Below are 13,196 nucleotides of genomic sequence, written 5' to 3'. Positions count from 1 at the left end.
CAGGCGCTGCCCTATTGCTGTCTCACACGCGGCCTCGCTTGCTCCGGACGTGGAAGGTCGGATGGTCCGGCCTACTGCTCTTTGTGAGGAGCTGGTTTCATCTGATCGATTGCTCATTTCTCCCAGGTCATCCAGGGTGGACGAGCCCAATCTCCCTGGAGGCCAGGCATCACGGACTCGCTCAAAGACTCGGGTTGCATGATCCCCGTATGTTGCACACTCCCACGCCATCATTGGTTGTCGCGCTCGCGTGAGTCGTAGCGAGTAATTGGCTGATCCTGCTCGCCATTGAGCTCACGAGCATTGTTACACATTGTGGGTGGGAGATGTTGATTGCAGGGGCCTTGCATGTCGCGATTGTTATTGTTGTTGTTCTGCATAATTGTTATTGTTAGTCAGTGTATAATTGTACAGTTGGGTTAGGGTATTTATTGGTTGTTTTGTTATTGTTGGAGCACACGTGCGTTATGGTGTATATATTTTGGCGTTGCTTCATTAAGGGAAAGTTGACAGCCGGAACGGCTGAGTGCTACAGAGGGGTGGGGGTGATGTAGTGACTGGGAATGTCACTGTGTGGTGCTGGGCCTGCGGAGCCACTGCGGGATATATACTGTTGTGTGTACACCCTAGACACGGGGTGTAGTACCGACTCTAGTGAGGGCTTGGGTGAGTGCTGGTTAAGCGCGGTGCAGGCTCCCATTGAGAGAACGAGAGTGTCAGCCAGCTAGGGTTACGTTGGGGGCATGATACTCTGGCTGACCTGGGGACATGTGACCGGATGAAACTGGCGGGGGGCTACCGATGGAGAGGGGGCCAATTCGTGGTCACATGGTCCGGGAGGAACCATCGAGAACCTTTGGGTAAGGGCGAGAGAGATCGAGAAGGTGGGCGGGGCGAGAGGCGGAGCCAGCTCCAGCCTGGCCCGATATAAGGGGGCCCTGGAGAAGGGCTCGGGGTTCTTACTGTTGGAGAGGCAGGAGATCGACGCCAAGCTTGAAGAAGCCACCAGCCATGCGGTCCGAGACCCAGCTTGTGGTCTGGACGGGGATAGTGGAACCGTGTTTAGTTCCCACGTAGCATTGTTAGTTGGGTGGTCACCACCCTAAAGTATATTGTGTTAATAGTTGAATAAACGTGTTGCTCCTAAGACAACGTCTGCGACTCAGTTGGACTCACTACACAAGGGCGACCTGGGCTGTATCATCCACTCACTTAGAACTCACCAGGACATTCACACGCAGATCGCATTTGACATCAAAGTAACCATGCAGCCCACTGGTCGCCTTCACATATCTGTCCCTCCGAGTAAAAAAAAACGCAACTTAAAGTCTACTTTACATATCCCTTCAGAAACACGGCCTTCTGTGAGTGCATCTCATAAGCAGCATTGCATCAAGACAAGCAACACTCCGGACAGTTTTTGACATTAAAATGTCTCATCAGCTGCAGAACTGGGGCCTGCTTGAATGCATGCTAGTGAACGGACAGATGTTACAGATAAGGATCTTGTCTGATAGATATAGATCATATTTCAATGCAATATTATATAATACTCGTACTTAAAATTGAAACGATATTTAATAAATGTAATATAGCAACTTAAAGACAGTGAATTACACTGAATAAATTAAAACGTACAGGACATATCTGTGCATGTAAGATGTGTTTCGATGATTATGCAGCAGGAGATGGAACAAGGTTGTACACTGTTGGTATTGTTGTTGGTAATCAATGTGCGTGTTGATGATTTTTAACTCTGAGACTCTAACCGCTACCAACTCGCAGTGCCTAGGGTAGAGACGTGTAGCTGGTTTCTTCACAGGTATAAAGACTCCGCCTTGGCAGAGATCTCGCCTGGCACGGCGTGCAGAGCTTTATACTCACAGTTCACCGTTCGTCCATAACAACTACAGACCCCTACCTGGCCACACGCAGGGAGCCCGGCCTGGGCTCCAACCCAGAGACACGAGATCAGGAGGATAAACGAGAAGGATCATTATCATAATCATGCTCCATCAGAACCATCATCATCAGAACCATCATCAATATTATCGTAACGACCACCATCATCATCATCATCAAAAACCATCATTATAACAAACATCATCAGATCCAGCATCATTATTATAACCATCATAATCAGAACCACCATCAGAAAAATAATCAGAAACACCATCAACATTACCACCATCAACACCACTCATCACCACTACAATTATCACCATCATCACCATCATCATCACACACATCTACCAAAACAAAGATCTCCCGTAGAGCCTTAACAGACAGTTGAGGCAAATGCTGTTATGGAGCACCTATGAAAGCCGGCAAGCACACGAGATGGGTGGCCAGCACCACTCCCGACCGCCTTTGTCTCCCGAGTAGGGATGCTTACACACCTAACCCAGTACACATTTGAGGCTGAGTCGACCTAGGGGAGGCCCAGGAACGGTTAAGATAATCATCACTGGTGTTGGCCGTGGGCGGAAATCGAACTCTGGTCTCTGCTGGGTTCGTAGTGCAGCGCGCCACCACTACAACAGGTTTGTGCCAAGCTTTGTGCACTTTTCGACCACGTGAAGTCTGGAATGCTCACAACTGGCAGGAGGTCAGCGGACATATCCAGGTGCCAGGTGCCATGGGTTGACTGAGTCGACTGGCAGATGCATCCCCCGACAATTGCACCCTGGCCCCACACCCCCCCCCCCCCCTACTATAATCACCCAGAAATGTCTGTCCGTCCCGCGCGTTACGTCACTCCACATGAGGCCAACCTCCCCCGCGTGATGTGACTCCACATGAGGCCCAGCCCCCCTCATTAATATTCACTAGCTTTTTTGCCCATCCAAAGACAGGTGTATATTGCTGTAAAATTGAAATATTCAAAAGAACAACTGTTCAGCTCATGATTATTAATGAGGGGGGGTTGCCCCATGTGGAGTGACTTCACCCGCTAATGGTTATTGTGGAGGGGTGCGGTATGTGGAATGCCGTTACCTGCTCATGATTATTGATGAGGGAGGGGTGCGGCATGTGGAGTGTGCAACCTTCTTGTGCCTTAGGGCCTTAGGTCAAATTTCCACACGGGCATGAATATTATTTAGGGGGGGGGGCTCTTTTGCAGTGACGTCACGTACGGATGAAGCACTGTGCTGCCTAAATTTATTTTTTACCGTCACTTTCCTACTCTTTGGTTCTATTCGGTAAAGTCACGTAGGTAAAAAATTAAAACAACAAAAATCACGACGTTTCGGCCACAGCACAAGCGGCCTTCATCAGGTGAAGGGACCAACCTGTCCAGCGGACAGCGTTGGAGTGAAGAAAGCCAAACGCTGGTCGCCTCCCTTTAAGCTGTGAGGGGGCAAACAGCAATCGCCCTGACAAAGGAAATTAGCATGAAACGCACCACTGACAAAGCTTGGAATTAGCACAAGATGATAACACACCACCCTGGGAGTTTGGAATGCCACTACTAGAATAAATATACTGTACCATTGAAATTTAGATTTGAAGCTTTCGTGCCTGCAAGGATCCATACTCATTGTTTCTATTAGGTAAAGTCACGTAGGTAAAAAATAAAGCAACAAAAATCACGACCTTGTAAGTTTGGAGTGCCACTATTTGAAATAAATATACTGTACCATTGAAATTAGTTAAATGTTTGGTTCGATTTAGAACATCTTTCCAATGGTTGCTTAATTTGAAACCATCTTCTCGGTTGAAATTGTGTCTATGTATGTAAATCTGAATTGCCTTGTGGACAAATATCTGATGATAACCTGTCGGTTTGCAAAGGACCTTGGTATCGGAGAAAATTATATCGCGATCACCCACAGAGTTGAAACAATGATCAGTTACGGCAGAAGAATTCGTTCTGCCGTGTTTCAAATCTGATTTGTGCTCGCGAATTCGGTCAGAGACATGTCGTTTCGTCTCTCCGATATAGCAATCACTACAAGTGCAGCTCAATTTGTAAACCCCGGGGTACTATAAATCATGAATGACATCCTTCACGGATGGGATCAGGTCACAGATTTTGTGTGCTGTATTGAACTGGACCAGGATCTTGTGTTTGTTTAGAATTTTGGAGATCTTTTTAGTAACGCCTGCTATATATGGTAGTGTGATGGTTTTGACCGGAGTATCAAGTGGTTGTTTCTGTATGGAGGGAGAAACAGCTTGGCGGATGGTACGGTCAGAGTATCCGTTTCTCTTGAGGGCCAGATGTACGTGCTTTAATTCACTGGCCAGGTGGTGTTGGTCTGAAATGCAATGAGCCCTGTGGTATAACGTTTTGATGAGATAATTATTTTGAGTCGGATGGTGGTGGGAATCAGGTTTCAAGTAGGAATCTGTGTGGGTGGGTTTCCTGTAGACAGAATGTCCCAATGAGCCATCAGGTCTCCTCTCAAACAGAACACCCAAGAACTGCAACTTGCCATCTTTCTCCACTTCCATGGTAAATTTGATGGCGGGATGTCTGGAATTGATGTGGTGTAGGAAGAGGTTAAAAGCTGGGAGGCCATGTGGCCAAATGACGAAAGTGTCGTCTACATATCTCTTCCACAGGGAAGGTTTGAGGGTGGAAGTCTGGATGGCGTCTTATTCAAATTTCTCCATGAAAACATTGGCTATCACTGGTGATAAGGGAGAACCCATGGGGGTACCCTCATTTTGTTTGTAGAAGGTGTCATTCCAAGTAAAGTAGGTATTGGGGAGGCCGTGTCTAACCAGCGCAGGTGTATCGGGGTCTAGTCCATCTTGTACCAAATTTTCAATTATTTCAATGGTATCAGGTACTGGGACCTTGGTGAACAGAGAGACCACATCGAAGCTGACAAGGATATCGTCGGGGGACAGTACAACGTATTTATCCTTAGAGACCAATTGAGCTGAGTTAAGTACTGCTGAGGAGGTCTTACCAGTGAAAGGTAGCAAGGTATCTGACAGAAAACGTGCTAGCTTATAGGTAGGGGAATTGATCGTGGATACGATGGGTCGTAGTGGGGTGCCTTCTTTATGAATCTTGGGGAGACCATATAATTTAGGGGGTCTTGCAGCAGAAGGTTTTAGGGACGGACGTTTAGTTGGTTCGATTAGGGAGGTCGAACTTGTGATGATCTTGTTGGTTTTTCATAGTTAGGCTATTAGTAGGGTCATTTTTAATGTTTGAGTAACTTCCATCGTTGAGTAGCTTCTGGATTTTGTTGTTGTACGAATCTTTATCCAAAATTACAGTGGCGTTGCCTTTGTCGGCTGAGAAGATGACTATATCATTTTTATTTTTTTTAATTCACGAGTTCAGAGCGTTCATTTTTGCTGATGTTGCAAATGGGTTTCTTAGCATTCTTGAGAATAGTGGCTATTTCAGCTCTCGCAACGTCTGCTTGGATGTGCCCGATGCCTGTGAGGGCTACATCGACCTTATATATGAGTCCCTCATATAACAAAACTAGACGTCAAAAAATCGTCATTAATCAGAGTGACACCCCGATTTCGGACAATCTGAAAACAGTACTGGCTAGAGGACTCAAATTTGCTATCACTCCGAGACATATCCCTGTAGATGATATCATCTCTCAGGTCGATGTAGCCCTCAAAGGCATAGGGCACATCCAAGCAGACGTTGCGAGTGCTGAAATAGCCACTATTCTCAAGAATGCTAAGAAACCCATTAGCAACATCAGCAAAAAAATGAACGCTCTGAACTCGCGAATTTAAAAAATAGAAATGATATAGTCATCCTCTCAGACGAAAAAGGCAACGCCACTGTAATTACGGATAAAGATTCGTACAACAACAAAATCCAGAACCTACGCAACGATGGAAGTTACTCATAAATTAAAAATGACCCTACTAATAGCCTAACTATGAAAACCAACAAGATCATCGTAAGTTCGACCTCCCTAATCGAACCAACTAAACGTCCGTCCCTAAAACCTTCTGCTGCAAGACCCCCTAGGTTATATGGTCTCCCCAAGATTAATAAAGAAGGCACCCCACTACGACCCATCGTATCCACGATCAACTCTGCTACCTATAAGCTAGTACGTTTTCTGTCAGATACCTTGCTACCTTTCACTGGTAAGACCTCCTCAGCAGTACTTAACTCAGCCAAATTGGTATCTATGGTCAAAGACGTGGTACTGTCCCCCGACAATATCCTTGTCAGCTTCGATGTGGGCTCGCTGTTTACCAAGGTCCCAGTACCTGATACCATTGGAATAATTGAAAATTTGGTACAACATGGACTAGACCCCGATACACCTGCGCTGATTAGACACTGCCTCATCAATACCTATTTTACGGGGAATGGCACCTTCTACAAACAAAATGAGGGTACCCCCATGCGTTCTCCCTTATCACCAGTGATAGCCAATGTTTTCATGGAGAAATTTGAATCAGACGCCATCCAGACTTCCACCATCAGACCTTCCCTGTGGAAGAGATATGTAAACAACACTTTCGTCATTTGGCCACTTGGCCTCCCAGCTTTGAACCTCTTCCTACACCACATCAATTCCAGAGATCACGCCATCAAATTCACCATGGAAGTGGAGAAAGATGGCAAGTTGCCATTCTTGGATGTTCTGATTGAGAGGAGACCTGATGGCTCTTTGGGACATTCTGTCTACAGGAAACCCACCCACACAGATTCCTACTTGAAACCGGATTCCCACCACCACCCGACTCAAAAGAATTCTCTAATCAAAACGTTATACCACAGGGCTCATTGCATTTCGAACCAACACCACCTGGCCAGTGAATTAAAACACGTACATCTGGCCCTCAAGAGAAACGGATACTCTGACCGTACCATCCGCCAAGCTGTTTCTCCCTCCATACAGAAACAACCACTTGATACTCCGGTCAAAACCATCACACTACCATATATAGCAGGCGTTACTAAAAAGATCTCCAAAATTCTAAACAAACACAAGATCCTGGTCCGGTTCAATACAGTGCACAAAATCCGTGACCTGATCCCATCCGTGAAGGATGTCATTCCTGATTTATAGTAACCCGGGGTTTACAAATTGAGCTGCACTTGTGGTGATTGCTACATCGGGGAGACGAAGCGACATGTCTCTGACCGAATTCGCGAGCACAAATCAGATTTGAAAAACGGCAGAACGAATTATTCTGCCGTAGCTGATCATTGTTTCAACGCTGTGGGTGATCGCGATATAATTTTCTCCGATATCAAGGTCCTTTGCAAACCGACAGGTTATCATCAGAGATTTGACCACAAGGCAATTCAGATTTACAAACATGGACACAATTTCAACCGAGAAGATGGTTTCAAATTAAGCAACCATTGGAAAGATGTTCTAAATCGACCCAAACATTAAACTAATTTCAATGGTACAGTATATTTATTTCAAATAGTGGCACTCCAAACTTCCAAGGTCGTGAATTTTGTTGCTTTATTATTTACCTACGTGACTTTACCTAATAGAACCAATGAGTATGGATCCTTGCAGACACGAAAGCTTCAAATATAAATTTCAATGGTACAGTATATTTATGCTAATTCCAAGCTTTGTCAGTGGTGCGTTTCATGCTAATTTCCTTTGTCAGGGCGTATGCTGTTTGCCCCCTCACAGCTAAACGTGACTTTACCTAATAGAACCAAAGAGTATGGATCCTTGCAGGCACGAAAGCTTCAAATCTAAATTTCAATGGTACAGTATATTTATTCTCTTAGTGGTATTCCAAACTCCCAGGGTGGTGTATTATCATCTTGTGCTAATTCCAAGCTTTGTCAGTGGTGCGTTTCATGCTAATTCCCTTTGTCAGGGCGTTTGCTGTTTGCCCCCTCACAGCTTAAAGGGAGGCGACCAGCGCTTGACTTTCTTCACTCCAACGCTGTCCGCTGGACAGGTTGGTCCCTTCACCTGATGAAGGCCGCTTGTGTTGTGGCCGAAACGTAATGTTTGTTGTTGTTTTAATTCTTTACCTACGTGACTTTACCGAATAGAACCAAAGAGTATGGATCCTTGCAGTCACGAAAGCTTCGAATCTACAATCGTCACTTTCCTGTAAAGAAACGTCATATTTGAAGCGACTTTGCATGATAAATTATTTAATTCAACTCGACCTTCCTCTGCGTTGTTTAAAAATCTATTTCAATATATTATCTAATTAGTCTTGGCCACTAATACTTATTTTCACGCAGCACATCAACGTTATCAGGGACTCAAAGATAATGCCAAACATAGTTTAAACTAACACATCACATTGAGTAACTTAAAGCTAATCAAATACTACACAAAGCTAGTGAATTATTGTTAAAATAGAGAATACAGCATAATAGGAGTAAACTAAATTTTGATTTAAAGCTTTTGTGACTGCAGGGATTCATATTCTTGGTTCTTTCAATAAAGTCACGTAGAAGGGAAACAATAAAATAATAAAAACTTAAAACAATACAATTTTCACGATGTTTCGACTGCAACACAAGCAATCATCATGTGCGAAAAGCACAGCAAGAAAATCCGAAAAAAAGTGGCGGCTATTTTTAACGTTAGCACCACGGAGTGCGATTTGACAGTTTGAGGAGCTTTTCAAAACCATCACTTTACCCTACAATGCGGGGATCACAAAAAAATCTCCAAAATCTTGAATAAACACAAGATCCAGGTCCGATTCAACACATTACATAAAATCCGTGATCTGGTTCCGTCTGTAAAATATATGATTCCGGACATACAGTACCCTGTCGTCTACAAACTAAGTTGCCTCTGTGGTAGTAGTTACATTGGAGAAACCAAACGACATGTCTCGGACCGCATTCGTGAACACAAAGCAGACCTAAAACACGGTAGGACCAACACCTCGGCCGTGGCAGATCACTGTTATAATTCAGTAGGCTCACATGACATTGGCTTCTCCAAGACAGAGGTTCTTTGCAAGCCATCTGGCTACCATGAGATGTTCGTTCATGAGGCTATCCACATATACAAACACAGAAACAATTTCAACCGAGAAGATAATTCTGGCTTACAAATCATTGGAAGAGTTTGATAAACCATTTCGGGTCTTATTTGATTGTTCACGCTTACGGTGGCTTTCAGACCACATCCATTAATTTTCGTCTCCCCCCTCCTCTTTTCCGAACATAGATGGACTCTTTCATCTGAACAAACTGACAAATCGCACTAACGTTAAAAATAGCCGCCACTTTTTTCGGATTTTCTTGCTGTGGTTTTCGCACCTGATTATGATTGCTTGTGTTGCAGTCGAAACGTCGTGAGAATTTTATTGTTTTATATTTTTATTATTTTATTGTTTCCCTTCTACGTGACTTTACCGAAAGAACCAAGAATAGGAGTTTACTAGTTTACATTTCTAAATAACTAAAGTACTTACAAACAAGCAACAGTGTCTCTACAGATTATTTGAATATAATCGACACAAGAACACACACATTGACTGACACTGCATTTAACATTGACAATGTATTTAACATTGACAATGTATTTAACATTGCCATTGTCTCGATGGCGAGATGTTCACTACCTCGCCTGGTGGGTTTGATCCCGACCCTGAGGCCTGTATATTTAGAGCTATCCTCGTGGTCGATCGGATTTTTCTCTGCGGCCTCCGATTTTTCCCTGAAAATTTAGAAACATGCATTTTGATTATTTAGATTATTTTTCTGCTAAACATTTCTACGTGATAAACCACTTTGTTGAACTATAATTTGTGACCAGGTCACTTCTGAAAGATAAGTTAAAACCTCAATGGGCTTTACCTGGTAGTATACAAATTCTTTCCTTTTATTTGTATTTTTTTAAGTTATTTGTTTTCCCATAATTTTATTATGGTTGTATTATTGTAGCAACGTTGTGACCCGCCCTTACTGGACATCCGTGAAAAAGAGGTTTATAGCTCATCGGATTCCTACAGTATAAATACATTTTCTGATTCTGGGTCGAGACGTAATCTCTCCCTCCACCAGCCCTCTGGGAAGCGCCAGTAGTCTTCATAAAAAATGTCTCTCAACATTTTTGCTTTAATTCCTGCAATTGCATAATCTGACAGGCCCTTGGGGACTCTGGGTTGGGATACATTAAGACCGTATGGATACAGGTACAGCAGTAGAATGCAGCCTTAAACCCCATTCGGAACTCCATGAACACAAAGAAGGCTGCTGTGAGGCTGCATGTCCAACTCTACCGTCCAGTTAGGGGCCGTACATAAATTACGTCACGCGATTTTGGACGATTTTTTACCCCTCCCCCCATCTTCACACGGCGTTACAAAAAGTCAGACCCCCCCTGAAATATGATGTCACAAAGCTCTGCCCCCCCACCCTAAAAAAAATTAAACCTGCTTCAAATCGATACTCTTTGGTTCTTTCAGTAAAGTCACGTAGGTATAAAATATACGTGACGTGACTTTACCGAAAGAACCAAAGAGTATGGATCCCTGCAGTCAGGAAAACTTCTAATCTAGAATGCTTCAAATCGCTTTGAACTATTGTCATTGTAATGCGTATTTAATGTGGCGCTGCACTCTGATGTTGTTGGAGAAAACATTAATTAAAAAGTCTATTTAATTAAGTAGAACGTGTTGTCTATATTTATTTAAAGTTACGCATTTTTTGTGACGTCACATTTCTCAACCCCCCCCCCCTCGTCACACATCGTCACAAATGTCTGACCCCCCCCCCCCACAGGTGCGTGACGTCATTTATGGACGACCCCTTAATTCCCCGGCGATGCACCCACACCAATGCAGATTTACCCAATGCGCTATGCCAGATGTTACACAAACTCGGCGTGAAACGTGCGACGAATAATTCCATTGCGCAGCGGGAGACACGAGACAACCAGCACAAAGACTCGGAAAACAACGCCAACACTCAGTGTCAGGTGCACGACAAACTCGCTCCTCAGTCTCACTCACGCTGCTGCGCTCACCACCCCGGGGCCACACCGCACGCGCCAACGTGCGAACTTTGGGCATTACGCAGCGCTGCCCTCTCCCGACTATTCGCACACCACACTCACTCTGCGACTTACAAGAAACCGGTCACATCGCACCGTATACAGTCTTGCTAATACCTTTATTTTATTTCTAGATTTGAAGCTTCTTACCTACGTGACTTTACCGAATAGAACCAAAGAGTACCTTTATTTTAGGCAGAAACAAACCTTTGGTATGCACTCTAGTCGGTACGACCCAAGAGTGTAGAGTGAGAAAAGCCTTCTCACCTAGCGTCCTCACTTTTACCTCGTACCTACAATCACTGATGTCGCAAGGACTCTCTGAGCGGTGAAGAGAGGAGAACACGCTGAGATAACCACGGTGAAGATTTCGAAAACAAGATGGCCCACTCGTTCCGGAATCTCACCTTTCCAAACTTCAAAGGACCTGGGTCATGTGATACCTAGCGACTAATCCTGTGCCTACCTGTGGCTACCTACGGGGTCTTTCCTCTGACACAAACCGCGGTTTCCTTTAATTTCTCTTTTCCTGCACTTTTCATTCTGACCCGTCTGGACTCAGGAATGTGTGACTCATTGTAGCTGACGTGGTAATTTTTTGGGCCAACGTCCAATACACTATCAAGCCAATTCAGGCGCGCTGTGATGTAGACTATGTCCTGTTGAGTTGAGCCAAACCCCTGGGGCTGGGAAACAGTTGGACATTCCTCAGAAGAATAATCGGAGTAGAACCCGACTGTTAGCCTAGGCGATCCCAATCAGGGCACTGCGTGTGTGTGAGTGTATTTAATCTCTAGCTTTTTTCCCCATCCAAGGACGGGTGTATATTGCAGTAAATCTGAAATATTCAATAGAAAAATTGTTTAGCTCATGATTATTAATGAGAGGGGTTGCCTTATGTAGAGTGACGTCACCCGCTAATGGTTGTTGGGGAGGGGTGTGGTATGCGGAGTGACGTCACCCCTCATGGCTATTGTGGAGGGGTGCGCAATCTGGAGTGATGTCACCCCTCATGGTTATTGTGGAGGGGTGTGGGATGTGGAGTGAGGTCAGCCGCTCATGATTATTAATGAGGGTAGGGGTGCGGCATGTGAAATGTGCCACATTGTGCGTTAGTGTAAATTTCCACGTGGTGACGAATATTAATGAAGGGGAGGCTGTTTTGCAGTAACGTCACGCATAGATATAGCACTGTGCTGCATAGATAATTTTTTTACCGTCACTTTCTGTAAAAAACGTCATATTTGAAGCGACTTTGCGTAAAAATGTATTTAATTCAGCTCGACCTTCCTCTGCGTTAGTGTAAAAATCCACCCACTCATGAATATTAATGAGGGGGTGGGCCTCATACAGAGTGACTTCACACGTAGGACACATACACATTCTTGGCCTATTATATTAGTGTAATGACATAGTGACATCTAATGGTTGGAAAAGGGAAGCACGGTACAGGCACCACTATAAACATCATCCAGTCCCAAAGGGAGCGGTATCTGGGCCAAAGGTGAAGTGCGGGGCTGGCCGAGATACTCCAGGAACCATCTAGAAGGTTCTATGAGAGGGTGTGGCCGGAGGCGGAGCCTAGCCACGCCTGCGGCAATATAAGCGGAGGCGGAGGAGGACTCATGGTCGGTGTGTGGAGCCTTGGGTCTGGACTGCGTCGCTACTCACCGTCATCTCTCTCCATCGTTCTGCCACATGGCAGATCTCTGTGAAGTCTCACCACCCTTGCCGGCATGCCGTCAACCAGCGGTGAGGCCGGGAGTGGGCGGATTGAACCATGCTGTGGGATCGACCACGTGTAGCCTGTAGGGATGTTAATATCTACATGTGTACTTAGAGAAGGAAGAGGATAAGGTTGGCCTGTGGTGTGCCCGAAAGTGAATTAAGAAGAGAGTTCCCTCTACACGATGTGTCGCAGAAGTCGCTCATTAGATTAGTAATACACATTTAATTGCATGCCTATACAATACATCATATGTTAATAAAATGTGATTATGCAATTTGGTAATACGTGCAGCATATTTTAATATTAACATAATCCATTATAACTTATATGATTAAAATAAACCCCCCTCTAATCTCTGGATCTAATAGGCTCACGGTGATCACATCATCTTGCTATATTTAAGACCGGAAGTAGGCAGACTTCTTCACAATTATGGGAAATTACCTGATGAAGCAGGTTGTAATCACCAGCAAAATGTCGTACTCAATTGAAAATGTTGAGGGTTTACTTGC

This window comes from Petromyzon marinus, chromosome 75 (assembly GCF_048934315.1).
Source record: "Petromyzon marinus isolate PM22_M1 ecotype Great Lakes invasive population chromosome 75, UKy_Petmar_22M1.pri1.0, whole genome shotgun sequence".
In the NCBI taxonomy this organism is placed as follows: Eukaryota; Metazoa; Chordata; class Hyperoartia; order Petromyzontiformes; family Petromyzontidae; genus Petromyzon; species Petromyzon marinus.
Note: the sequence above shows the minus strand (reverse complement) of the source record.